The sequence below is a fragment of the Natator depressus genome, chromosome 3 (assembly GCF_965152275.1).
Source record: "Natator depressus isolate rNatDep1 chromosome 3, rNatDep2.hap1, whole genome shotgun sequence".
NCBI lineage: Eukaryota > Metazoa > Chordata > Testudines > Cheloniidae > Natator > Natator depressus.
This window is the reverse complement of record NC_134236.1, coordinates 169,804,405-169,818,725: the sequence shown is the minus strand read 5'-3', so window position 1 is coordinate 169,818,725 and position 14,321 is coordinate 169,804,405. Positions and strand designations below refer to the sequence as shown.

Here is a 14,321-nt window from a genome sequence, read left to right as displayed (position 1 = left end):
TGGTGTAAACAGTGTTAGTCATTTCTGCAGCCTTCTCAGCACCCATATGAAGTGGCACCTGAGCCTTTTGTTCAGTTGCTAATAGGCCTCTTGATGATGGCTGACTAGCCAGTTTCATTAAGGCTGAGTATTGGTTCTTCCTTGTTGTTAAGGGGATTCCTGTAGACCTTTACCATAGGCACTGTTGGTAATACATCAACTAGCGTTTGTTTTACAGGCTTTTAACTGTATAGGGCCAAACACAAACAAAATAGCCAGTTGGCTGGGCTATCGTATCATGCAAATTCTGTAGCTCAAGAGTCCTGACTCCTTTTCTGGCAGCGGCCATGTTGCTAACACCAAACATTCAAAAATCATGAGTCCGAGCCTAAAAATTCATGATTTTCTTAAAAACAAGATTTAAAACTGTAAATAAATTACATTTTTTGCCTGCTTTTGGATATTTCTCACCTTGTATGGGGAAGCTCTCCACTCCTAGATTGTGTAAGATAATTTCAGGATCAAAAATAACCTTAAATATACACAGAATGTGGTTTCCCTGTTCACTGCTTGGAAGGGACTGCACTTACTCTCTCCTGTCGTGTGTGAGAGGAGCTGGCACTCAATGACTCATAATTCCCCCTCCCCATCCGTAAGTAGGCAGAATAGACAGCTGTCTCACTCATATTCTCCCTTCATGATCCCCTATAATCTCCAGTCCCCCATCTACCTCATTAACTTGCCCACTTATATTTCCCTCTCTTAACCTTGTCTCCCCTACCACAGGCTCTCTCTCTGCCTCACTATATTTCCCTGCACCCTCCCAATCTGCCTCCTATTTCCTCTGCCCCTTCCCTCCCTCCCTCCCCCCTGGTCATTTCCCTGATCATCCCTGCACATCGTCTTTCTTAGCACATTTTCCCTTGTTGGCCCCCCCCCCCCATAGTCTCATTCCTGAAACTCTGCATTCTCCTGTCCCCTGGCATTCATATGGAGACTGAGGAGCCACCATCTTCCCTCTGTTAGCCCCATTTCAGCCAATGGGAGATGGCATCCAACTTTGCTGGGAGCAGCCTCACTTTCCTCTACAAAGGTCAGAGACATGGTAGCTAAATAGCTAAGGGCAGCTTGTAGCTTGGGTCCTGTTGACAGAAATGAGAGACGCTGTCTCCTTTTGGATGAGGGCAGATTTCATAGGGTTGAAGCCAGCAGTCAGAAATTCATGAGAACCCTTTTAAAAAACACAACAAAACAGAAATTGTGAGACTTACAATAAAACTGAGAGAGTGGGTAATGCTGCAGTGTGTTGGTGGGTGCCAGACTTGCCATTGGAGCACCTTTCCTTCCTCCCGCCAGCAGTCTTTTATTCTCTTCCCTTTCCAGAGCCTGGGGCCTTTGTAAATCTTAATTCTGGTTCTGCAAGTTCCACTTGGGAGCCTCGCTGACAAGTTGGTCAGAAGTATGAAAGCATTATAAGAAACACTATGAGATGAAATCACTTTGTTCATCGAAACTGCACTGTGGGATTTTGGAAGGAACTGGCAAGGAAATAACAGTGACCAGGACTTGCTGTCCCTGCTAGTTTGGGCTTGATGAGTTGCAATGCCAAGGTTACTTGTCTTAACATGTCAGAATTAGATTAATACTGATCATCTGAAAAGTGGTACACTTATGTATATTCAGATTATTTTAAAAATCCATTAATGGGAGGTACTGCGTTAATGCATTTTGCACTAACACTCTGTTTTGCAAACATTTTGTTTTATTACTGGGTCCTTGAAATGGTAACCACTGATTTAGTAAACCTACAGTGTAGTAAGTAAATTGAGTAGTAATGGCCTGTTCCTGCATGATGAAAGTTATTGGGAATATAAGTACTGACATTCTTGGGAGCAGGATTGGGGCCTAACTAAGCAGGTGTCTTCTGACTAAATGGATATACTGTAGCTTGTTTTATTTTGTTCCTTTGTTAATTCAAAGGAGCACAAAAATCTTTTACTACGCTGTTTTGAATAATTCCCCTAAACATATGATATGTTTTTGTCCCTGCAGAAGCCTGCTCAGGAAGACATAAAAAAGTTGATCTCAATAATTCAACAACAGGTAACTTAAGTTATAGTTTTATTTTCTTTGCTACAAATTATGGAGAATTCTTTCTTCTGCAGTTGGGAAAATTCATAGATCCATTATTTTCTAACTTGAGTACATGGAGATAGCTCTCTAAATTCACATTGTTGGCAGCTAAGTAAAAGTTGCTTGATTTTTCACCCCCAACCCCCTTCACCCATAGGTGCTGAGCACTTGCAGCTAGTTTCCCATTGACGACAATGGAAATGTGAATGCTCAGGTCTTTTGAAGAAACAAATCACTTAAGTCCCTAAATGTGGCATTGGGTGTCTAACTTCAGGCAGTGAAGTTGGAAAATTTGGCCTATATAAGTACAAGTAATATCCTAAGAAATGTGAATAGGTTAATTGCTTTCCTGTTGAGCAAATTATAGGAAAGCTGCAAGGGAACGTGTTTAACTTCAGTGGCTGAGAGGACTAGAAATGATGTTTCTCCACAAATTTAGTATGTCTTTGGTATATTTAAATAAGTATCATGTTATGAAAGAACAGAGTTTTTGGTTCTGCTTTTAATGTAGAAATGGAATACCCACTTCCCATCTTTGTCTCACTACCTTTCCCGAATTTAAATGTCATGAGTATTCTGTTATAAAATATGGATGGGGGAACCTGTTTAAGATTCTTATCTTGTCCATTTGGGTAAAAATCAGTTTTATTATGGATTATCTGGCCAAACTATACTGTAAACTGTTCAGGTATCTAAAATTTCTGTAACATTATTTGCTCTAGTCACTGAGTAGTTGACACTGTCTTCAATTTCTTATAAAATGTTGATAAAGATGTGGAAATTAAATGGAAGAGCCATTTTCAGTTTTTGTGTGCAAAGCACACTGATAGGCAGTTTTTTCCCTGTGTTTGTAATGCATATGTAATATAGGGAGGTGGTGTGGTATAGCTATAAGGGATTGAAAAGGGGGCTGGAAGATAGGAACTTCAGAGTTTTAACTGCGGCCCCACCAATGACCCCTGTGGGCTTGGGTAACACACCTCAGTTCTTTGAGTCAGTTTGTCCATCAGTGAAATAGCAATACTCCGATTTTTCTTTTTCTCAGGATGTTGCGATAATTAGTTTAATTATTTGCAAAGTGCTGTACACATGAATGATGCTGTTCTATAAGAGGCAGCTGTCATTACCATTGCTATGGAGAGGGAGCAACCTCTTAATAATTAAGACTGCAAGTTAATTTTCATTAGAAACCCCTGCTCCTAATTACCACAAAAAAAGAGAGACCTTCCTTAGAACTGGTAGGTGAGTGAGCTCTTTGACGGATGTTTTGTTCCCCCCTCCTCCCCCTGAATTTCAAAGTAAGTCAGAACAGGGGTTACTTACTTACAATGCCAAAATAACAAACATGTTCACCAGTTTCCAAAAAATCTTTTTTTTCATCACTTGCAGCCAAAACCCCTCCAAAACCACAAAAGTCAGGAAAATGGAGAGAAGTAAAATTTAGTTCACTAAGTTGACACAATTGAAGACCTGTGGTGAAACCGTGGCCCCAGTGTAGTCAATGGAAATTTTGCCTTTGACTTCAGTGGGGCCAGGATTTCACCCTTAGTACTGAAAGGTAGGAGTGAGTGCTTCTACCCCATGCTTTATCCCCAATCCACGTTCAGACTAGCTTTAAAAAATAAGCAGTATCCAAGACAGTAACTTTGCTGAGGTGAAGTTAAGGTTGATAGAACATATTAATTTCATGATAAAAATCCTTACAAGAAAGTTGGATATAACGGGAGAAAAAATCCCCCCCGCCCCACCCCAGTTCAGAAGCCTGGAAATTCAGAGTTAAGGTTAAATTTACTAAAACTCCAAATATTTTCATATATGGAAATTGACAGGTAGGATATTGTAATGGAGCTTACTAGGCATTTGCTGCCGTCTGCCAGAAGGCCCTGTACTAAGACGGTACCCTTATGGAAGGGGAACAGCAGCAACTTTGGACCTCTAGGGGTTTCCTAAAGAGGCCTCCCATGATCAGCTGCAGGCAGAATCAGCAAGAGTTGGTCCTCCAGCACCTCAAAGGGCCAGGAGCAGGTGGAGGTCAATCAGGACTCAGCAGGCCAGATAAAAAGGGCTGGCTGCTTTTACTATGGGACAGGATGAAGCCAGGGAAGGAAGGCTCTCCCTGCCCTAACCCAAGTAACCTGGCCCAGTTAGGGGCTTAACCTTGACAGTGTTTGCCTTGGATCTCTGTGCAAGACTATTGTTTGTTATGGACTGTAATGCCCAAGTAGCTATTTTGAGCTCAGTGTTCATTTGTTTGCTGTAAAACTTAAGGTGAGCCTGCTCCATGGGGTCCCTGGCTCAGGGGAGCCTTTGACAGATATCCAAACTACCTTACTTCTGCCCCCATGGTGATGCTCTAAGTCAGGGGCGGGCAAACTTTTAGGCCTCAGGGCCACATCAGGTTTCTGAAATTGTATGGAGGGCCAGTTAGGGGAGGCTGTGCCTTCCCAAACAGCCAGACGTGTCCCAGCCCCTGATCTGACCCACCCCTGTCCCCTGACCATCCCCTGCCCCTGACTGCCCCTCACCGCCCCATCCAACCCCTTGTCTTATTCCTGACTGTCCCCCTAGAACCCCTGTCCACATTCAACCCCCCTGTTCCCCACCCTCTGACCGCCCCGACCCCTATCCACACCCCTGCCCACCACCCCAAACTCCCCTGCCCTCTATCCAACCCCCCCTGTCCCCTTACCACGCTTCCTGGAGCACTGGTGGCTTGCGGCGCTAGAGCCGCGCTGCCTAGAGCACCGGGACAGGTAGCTGTGCCGCCTGCCTGGAGCCAGTCATGGCACCGTGCAGCACAGAGCACTGGGTCAGGCTGCCGTTCTGCAGCTGCGCTGCCACCCACAGCATTGTGCTGGCGGCGCAGTGAGCTGAGACTGTGTGGGAGGGGGGAACAGCAGGGGAGGGGCCAGGGGCTATCCTCCTGACCCAGGAGCTCAGGGGCTGGGCCGGAGGGTCCCGTGGGCCGCATGTGGCCTGTGGGCTGTAGCTTGCCCACCTCTGCTCTAAGTAAACAAGAAACTCAGACTACCAACTGGTACCAACTCCAGCCTTGCATTCCACACAAAAAAACCTACTGTACAAATTCCCATTTAACCGAATGGAATACTAAAACTTCAAGCTTACCAAAACAAGACAGACCCCCCTCCCGCTAAATATTTTTAGAGAAGGCAAATGCAAAGAAATGAGTCTTGCACTTGGAGCGGAAGGATGGTAGTTGCTGGGAGATTTAATTCCATGGTCTTGACCTGGTTAAGAAAGTAATGTCTCCTGTTTGGATGAAGTTCACTCTTAAGAGTTCCATTGTGTGAGAGGAGAAAACTGTCAACCGCATCTTCATCCTGGAGCTTTAAGCAATCTTTTCAATACTCTGGGCCCAGACCATGGAGTGCCTTGAAGATAATGACCAAGACCTTGAATTCAGTTTGATATTCTACTGGAAGCCAATGGAGAGAGCAGAGAACAAGTTTCCTGCTAGTCCATGTTGCTGAGGAGATGTGCTGCAGCATTCTGTGCTAGTTGTTGTTTCCTAAGTGCCGAAGCCTTTGTGCCAAAGTATATCACATAGCTGTAGTCCAGCTGAGAGGTGAGGAAGTTGTGAATAACTGAGTCCAGGTCATCATTTGGCAGGATAGGTTGAAGTCTCCTAGCCGATGGGAGATGACAGAAAGCGTTACTCGTGAATGCTGCTATGAGAGAGCTTGGTGTCAGCGAGGAATCCAGGAGTACTTCTAAATTATGGACTGATTTGACCAATTGGGGATCTGTACCTTTAACCAAAGGAGATTGCACTGTAGCTGCTAACTGTTGAAAATGTTTTCTCTTGCTTATGCATCCAAGGTTCGTGTTCATTGTCTTAGCAACCACTTTGCATTGGGAGCACCTGATTTGCATCTGATTATTTACCATTGCCACTAAGGTATGTCTACACAGCAGCCAGGAGGGTGCTTCCAAGCATGGGTAGGCAGATGTGCTAGCTCGAGCAGAGCTAGTGTACTAAAAATAGCAGTGTGGCTGCAGTGGCATGGATGGCGGCGGGTCAGGCAGGTTTTTAGTTTGGAGTAGCCTGAACTACTGCAGCTATGGTGCTATTTTTTAGTGTGCTAGCTCAAGCAGAGCTAGCGCATCTGCCTGCTGGGAAGCACCCTCCCGACTTCTGTGGTGACATACGCTAAGTCCTTTTCAATGTCACTTCAGTCTACAATATAGTCCCCCATCTTGTAAATGTGACCTACGCTTTTTATTCCTAGAGGTATGACCTCACATTTGGCAGTATTAAAACCTATGTTCAAATAAGCGCACCTGAACATGAGATCTAGATTGATCTGTATAACTGACCTGTCCCTATCATTGTTTACTGATCCAGCAATTTTTGTCATCTGCAAATTTTACCACTGTTGATTTTATATTTTCTTGTAGGTCATTGATAAATATATAAAATAGCATTTGGTCAAGAATATATCCTGGCAGGATCCCACAACTAACAATAAAAGAAACAAAAGAGGGGAAATGGGAAGTTGGGATCACTAAAGGGCATAGTTAAGATAGTTTGGGTATCTCAGTTGAATTTCCATATCTTCAAATATTTGGATTTCTTGTGAATTTAACCATAACTCTGAATCTTCTGGCTTTGGCTTTTTAATACAGTAGTTTGTTTTTTTCCCTTTTGCTAACTACAACATTCTTCTAAGGAATTTTATTCATATTACTCATGTATGGTATCAATCTTAACTTCACCTTTACAAAAAAAAATTTGGTAAAATATAGTAATTAAAGCTTGAATAATAAATTCATACTTAAAACTGTCTATTGTGAATCAAATGGTTACTTAGTTTGCAGATTTTCTAAAACCAAAGTAATATATTTAAACATTTACCACATTTTTGCTCTTTAAAAATAAGCAATATGGAAACTTTTACTTCAGGTCTGTTTTTTTTTAAGTAGCACACAACTCTCATTACTTAAGCCATTCAAACTTGTTCTGCTGCTATAAGGTGTGCAGACAGGTTTTTCTCCCCTGCAAGATAACTGTAACATCATTGCTTACATTGGTGCTCTCTGCTGCTTTATTTCAACTAGAGCTCTGAATTCTACAATGTGTTACTCCTATTATTATTAATTTACCGGTGATCATTGCCATAGTATTATTTGAATGCCTCATAAATATTAGAAAGTTAAAGCTCACGATATCTATGTGCTATAGGAAGGTGTTCTCCTCAATATACAGATAGGCAAACTGAGGCACATAGAGGTTGAGTGACTTGTTTAGGGCAACCCCAAAAGTTTGTGCACAGCTGGTAATAGCTTTATCTTAACCCCAAGGTCATCTTTTAGTGGGTGTTCTGTGCTTTTACAGACGTCTTGCAGGTTTGAACCTCAGATGAATTTCTTTTACTCCATTGTTGAATGCCAATATTTCACTTTGACCCTACCTCTCCTTTTTTGAAAATGTGAGTCTAATTATAATAGCAACAGGTTGTAGATTTTCCTGTATAAGTAGAAACAAATGTTCATTGGTCCTTAGCTGAAGCTGTATAAAGAGAAGAATGTCAACTTGTTTGTCTCCATCATGTCCCTCTTAAACATCCTTCAAATTTGTCTAAGAGCTTTGGGGAAATAAAACCTGTGACTCAATTTCCTTTCCCTCCCAGCTTTTTCTGTTGGCTTCCAACTTGAGATATCACCCTTTCTGTAGTTTTTGGAAGGACTGATGAAGCCAGTGACTCCATCTCCCTTCTCTGGAAGCTTTCTTTGAATTCCAATGAGCTTCACAGTTAGTGGAAGCTCCACAAACCAACTGAGTTTAAGAAGCACATCTTGTCTCAGTGATGTCCTGACCCCCCAGCTAGCTTTAGCCATCAGTTGTAAAACATCTAAAAGGTGCTTGGAATTTGTTTGTGTCATGTGACATGTAAGTTCATGTGTCGTTCCTTGGATGGACCATGCCACCTAGAAAACTTACTGTTACACCAAGTTACAATACAGAAGATGTTGCAGAACCTTAAGTGTTGTCTGCTTTATCTCCATGGTAATTCATGAATGTACATTCCGTGTATCAGTTACTCAGAGGGACTAACTGGTTTTGAGTTTTGGTCAGAAGGTGGGAACCAGACTGAAATGGTGTTTGTTTCTGTGGCTTCCTGGCATGGTATTAGGGAATGAAAGGGATAAGATGGGATATTCTGAATACCCTAATAAATGTTGGAGTTTTGAACTTCACCTCACTATTCTAAGGCTACTTGAAAGACTAAAGCAGGCGACCATTTGTACTTTCTCCAGACTGAACTGGCTCCCAGGGGTCATCTATAGAGTCGTCTGAGTTTCAGCAAGAGGCTTTGGTAAGACCTATTATGGAAATAGGTTTAGATAAGAGAGAGAACCCATAGCTCCATCTGCAGAAAAACCTTAGTTGACTGTGGGGAATGAATTCAGGCCTTGGCACAAGAATTGCAAGCTCTGATTGCTTGAACTGAAAGATATAAGAATGGCCATACTGTGTCAGACCAAAGGTCCATCTAGCACAATATCCTGTCTTCTGACAGTGGCCAATGTCAGGTGCCCCAGAGGGAATGAACAGAACAGGTAATCATCAAGTGATCCATCCCCTGTCGCCCATTCCCAGCCTCTGGCAAACAGAAACTAGGGACATCATCCCTGCTCATTCTGACTAATAGCCATCGATAGACCAGTCCTCCAGGAACTTACCTAGTTATAGTCTTGGCCTTCACAACATCCCCTGGCAAAAAGTTCCACAGATTGACTGTATATTGTGTGAAGAAATACCTTCCTTTTGTTTGTTTTAAATCTGCTGCCTATTAATTTCATTTGGTGACCCCAGTTCTTGTGTTATGAGAAGGAGTAAATAACCCTTCCTATTTTACTTTCTCCACACCAGTCACAATTTTATAGACCACAATCATATCCCCACTTAGTAGTCTCTTTTCCAAGCTGAAAAGTCCCAGGTTAACTAATCTCTCCTCATTTGGAAGCTGTTCCATATCCCCAATCATTTTTTGTTGCCCTTTTCTGAACCTTTTCCAATTCTAATATATCTTTTTTGAGATGGGGTGACTACATTTGCACGCAGTATTCATGATGTGGGCGTACCATGGATTTATATAGAGGCAATATGATATTTTCTGTCTTATTATCTGTACCTTTCCTAATGATTCCCAACAGTCTCTTCTCTTTTTTGACTGCCACTACACATTGAGTGGATCTTTTCAGAGAACTATCCACAATGACTCCAAGATCTCTTTCTTGAGTGGTGACAGCTAATTTAGACCCCATCTTTTTATATGTATAGTTGGGATTATGTTTTCCAGTGTGTATTACTTTGCATTTATGAACTTTGAATTTCATCTGCCATTTTGTTGACCAGTCACCCAGTTTTGTGAGATCCCTTTGTAACTTTTCACAGTTTGCTTTGGACTTAATTACCCTGAGTAATTTTGTATCATCTGCAAATTTTGCCACCTCACTGTTAACCCCTTTGTCCAGATCATTTATGAATGGAAGAGAATGTTAGACACTCAGATATTGCAGTGTTAGTGCTGGTATGAGAACCTTGGTAGATAAATTCCTTTAGTTGTGTGTAAGTAACAGGCTGTTGTATTTGCTCGTGCAATTACTAGAGTAAAACATGATCATAGAATCATAGAATATCAGGGTTGGAAGGGACCCCAGAAGGTCATCTAGTCCAACCCCCTGCTCGAAGCAGGACCAATTCCCAGTTAAATCATCCCAGCCAGGGCTTTGTCAAGCCTGACCTTAAAAACCTCTAAGGAAGGAGATTCTACCACCTCCCTAGGTAACGCATTCCAGTGTTTCACCACCCTCTTAGTGAAAAAGTTTTTCCTAATATCCAATCTAAACCTCCCCCATTGCAACTTGAGACCATTACTCCTCGTTCTGTCATCTGCTACCATTGAGAACAGTCTAGAGCCATCCTCTTTGGAACCCCCTTTCAGGTAGTTGAAAGCAGCTATCAAATCCCCCCTCATTCTTCTCTTCTGCAGACTAAACAATCCCAGCTCCCTCAGCCTCTCCTCATAAGTCATGTGCTCTAGACCCCTAATCATTTTTGTTGCCCTTCGCTGGACTCTCTCCAATTTATCCACATCCTTCTTGTAGTGTGGGGCCCAAAACTGGACACAGTACTCCAGATGAGGCCTCACCAGTGTCGAATAGAGGGGAACGATCACGTCCCTCGATCTGCTGGCTATGCCCCTACTTATACATCCCAAAATGCCATTGGCCTTCTTGGCAACAAGGGCACGCTGTTGACTCATATCCAGCTTCTCGTCCACTGTCACCCCTAGGTCCTTTTCCGCAGAACTGCTGTGTAGCCATTCGGTCCCTAGTCTGTAGCGGTGCATTGGATTCTTCCATCCTAAGTGCAGGACCCTGCACTTATCCTTATTGAACCTCATCAGATTTCTTTTGGCCCAATCCTCCAATTTGTCTAGGTCCTTCTGTATCCTATCCCTCCCCTCCAGCGTATCTACCACTCCTCCCAGTTTAGTATCATCTGCAAATTTGCTGAGAGTGCAATCCACACCATCCTCCAGATCATTTATGAAGATATTGAACAAAACCGGCCCCAGGACCGACCCCTGGGGCACTCCACTTGACACCGGCTGCCAACTAGACATGGAGCCATTTATCACTACCCGTTGAGCCCGACAATCTAGCCAGCTTTCTACCCACCTTATAGTGCATTCATCCAGCCCATACTTCTTTAACTTGCTGACAAGAATACTGTGGGAGACCGTGTCAAAAGCTTTGCTAAAGTCAAGAAACAATACATCCACTGCTTTCCCTTCATCCACGGAACCAGTAATCTCATCATAAAAGGCGATTAGATTAGTCAGGCATGACCTTCCCTTGGTGAATCCATGCTGACTGTTCCTGATCACTTTCCTCTCATGTAAGTGCTTCAGGATTGATTCTTTGAGGACCTGCTCCATGATTTTTCCAGGGACTGAGGTGATCACGCTCACTAAGTCTGAGTATTACATTAGAGCAAGTGATTTGTTTTTGGTGAAGTTATATTTTAAGTATTTTCTTTGTATATTCAGTGTGTTTCCTTGTGGTCTAATGTGTTGCTCTCCTTGTTTGTAGTTCCCTCTTCTCTTGTGTTTGCTTATATTGTATCTCTTCTGTTGAGTAAAAATATTATTTTTTTTTCATAAAGAGCAACCAGAAGGAATAACTATTTAAGGTAGGAAAGAAACTTTCTCCTGTGTCCTTTGCAACCCTTGAAACATGTCACTGTTACAGCATAAAGGAATCAGGGGACCCCCTGCTTTGCCCAGGGAAACAAGGGAGGGAAACCGTGTTTATAAAAAAAAAAAAAAAAAGCCAGTCGCTGAGAGTATTGCTTCCAAATGAAAGTGGTTAATATTTGCTTTTTTTTATGGGTTCAGCTAATGTGGCCCTGGATGGGTATCTGGTAACAAAAAAGCCAACAAGGCTGTTAATGTGACTGGTGAGTTCTGCCAGATTATATAGCCTTCTGAATGGTAAGGTAATATGGTGAAACATGAATTAGGGGAAAGTCTGCTTTTGCTCAGGATGAAGGTAGAGGAACCTTTCATTTGTAGTGTAATTCTTAGAGCAGGAATTCTGGGAGTCAGGGCATATGGATCCTCTTCCCAGGTAGGCTAATGACATTGAGCAAGTCACTTAACTTGTCTGTGTCTTTTCTACCTCTGTAAAATAAATGTAATACTTACCTCAGAAGGACATGGTGAAGCTAAATTAATGTTTACGAGCCATTTTGTGGTCTTCTGTTGAAAGGTGTCTTACATGTACAAAGAGTATTCTTACTGTAAATACTAAATGAAAACAGTACTGGAATGTATGAGATTTGTGGAGTTGGGAGAACTGTGGCACATTATTTAAAGGTTTGTTTAAAATATGGGAGGCAGAGGGCAGTGTGAAAAGAGGAATGAAATTAGAAATATTTTCTGATTGAACACTGGGAACCTAATAATTGGGGGAAGAAATTGTCAGTTTTTGTTAAAGATGAGTGAATTGTTTCAGAACAGTTTATCTTGTTGCCTCCTTTTTTTAAAGTCCATCTTGTAGCTTTTCTGAGTGTGGTAAAAGGGAACAGAATGTTCACCAATATAGAAGACTACATCATAGAGGAAGCTGCTGCTCACACTTTTTATTTGAAGAAAATGTAACAAACCAGGAACTGCTATAGGTCCTTTTTCATAAATAGGAAATACATGAAACCACAAGACGCAGTGTCAGAGCAATTCTAAGTGCTTGGCTGGAACCCAAAAGCAAATTCAACATTAAAAGGGACAGTGACATGAGTTAAAAAGGATGCTATGTAATATAATATAATCTGGTTGTCAAGTTGTGGATTGACTATCTGTTAAACTTGCTGCCCAAATCTGAACCCCATGAGACTGAAACAATGGTCTGAATAAGAACATGAATTGATTGGATGCTCAGTAACCTGGATAGTCCAGGAATCTTATTAGAACAAGTAAGCACTCTTTTTGGATATAAGAACAATCACCTGCTCCCTCTCTAATGATCCAGCGATGTTCCTGATTGGCAAATGGTTGCTCTTTTGACCTGTTATCTGTGTTAACCAGTAAAAGCAACCCAAAGTACAGCTACCTAGGCTTTCCATGGCGGACTTAAATACATTAAAAATCCCAGAAAACATTTTATGGCTGAAAGAAAAGGAGGACTTGTGGCACCTTAGAGACTAACCAATTTATTTGAGCATAAGCTTTCGTGAGCTACAGCTCACTTCATCGGATGCATTGGAAAATTGAATGCATCCGATGAAGTGAGCTGTAGCTCACGGAAGCTTATGCTCAAATAAATTGGTTAGTCTCTAAGGTGCCACAAGTCCTCCTTTTCTTTTTGCGGCTACAGACTAAGACGGCTGCTACTCTGAAACCTGATTTTATGGCTGGTAGCTCTGTTAACAAATTCAGGCTACACTTAAGATGTAGGTTTTCAACAATAAGGGCTTATCTACACTTAAATTCTTCGGATGAATTTTGCACTGCTGTAGCATTTTTTCTGGTGAACTAGCGGTGTCTACGCTGGGGGTTGGCTTGGTATAACTGTCTCTTAGGGGTATGCATTTCTGATGCCCCAAGAGACATTGTTATACCAATGTGCGTTCCTAGCATATGTCGCTTAGGGGTATGTAAAATTCACAGCCATGAGATGTAGTTAAGATGACCTAAGGCGTGATGTAGCCACTGCTAAGTCGACAGAAGAATTCTTCTCTTGGCCTGTCCTACCGCCTCTTGAGGAGACAGATTTAGTACAAGCAACAGAACTCCTGTTGCTATAGCAAGTGTATACGCTACAGCAGCACAGTTGCAGTGCCACAGCTGTGCTGTTGAAGCATTTGTAGTGTAGGTGTACTTGACTTCAGTAGTTCTCTACCTCTGGTCTGTGGACTCTGGGGGTCCGTAGACTATATCTAATGGGTCTGTGAAAGACACTGACTGAACAGAATTCAATTACATGTACAGACAGTAGATTTCCAAAGGGGTCTGCACCTCCATTTGAAAATTTTTAGTGGTCAGCAAATGAAAAAACGTTGAGAACCAGTGCTCTAAGTGTTGGTCTACACTGGGAACTTACGCTGGCATAGCTGCATCTCTCAGGCATGTGCAAATCTACACCTCTGAGAGATGAAGCTATGCTGACCTAACCCCTGGTGTAGACAGTACTAGGTTGATGGAAGAATTCCACGCTCCTTGGGGAACCCCTCCTGTCTTGCTAGTGGTGGCTATAAAATAGAAGAAGCTAGTGATTTTTTTTTTTCTTTGCTGAATCTTCCTCTTTTTAGTACATGACTTAAATAATTGTCTTTTCTTTAAATCTTGTCCACACACCCACATGGAAAAGGGCATTTACACAAAGAGCAGACATGTTTTTCAGTGGGTTAAAAGGAATGAGGTGAATCTTGCATCAATCCAAGTGTCTTTCTGTAAAAGGCATGTTCAAGTATAAGAGGTATCTAAAAAGGAAGATGCAGTGTTGAGCACTCAATGAAAAATTGATAGAGAGGTTTCTGCATGTGAAGTAAATACAGTTTTAATAAATGTAAAATTAAGAGCAATATGCTGTTTTATGAATATCCACCTGTTTTGAAATTAGGCTTCTAAGCTGATTGTAATAAAATGATTGCTATAACCACTTCTTGCCTGCTGTTTTGT

The 14,321-nt window shown here is 42.1% G+C and overlaps 1 protein-coding gene across 1 annotated transcript in view; it reads left to right on the top strand.

Annotated features, from left to right (window-relative positions):
• Window positions 1-14,321, top strand: part of TRERF1 (transcriptional regulating factor 1) — a 138,986-nt gene that overhangs the window by 39,944 nt on the left and 84,721 nt on the right. Inside the window, exon 2 of the mRNA XM_074949330.1 lies at window positions 2,032-2,082. The gene's annotated coding sequence lies outside the window, so the exon portion shown is untranslated. The remainder of the gene's footprint in view (window positions 1-2,031; window positions 2,083-14,321) is intronic.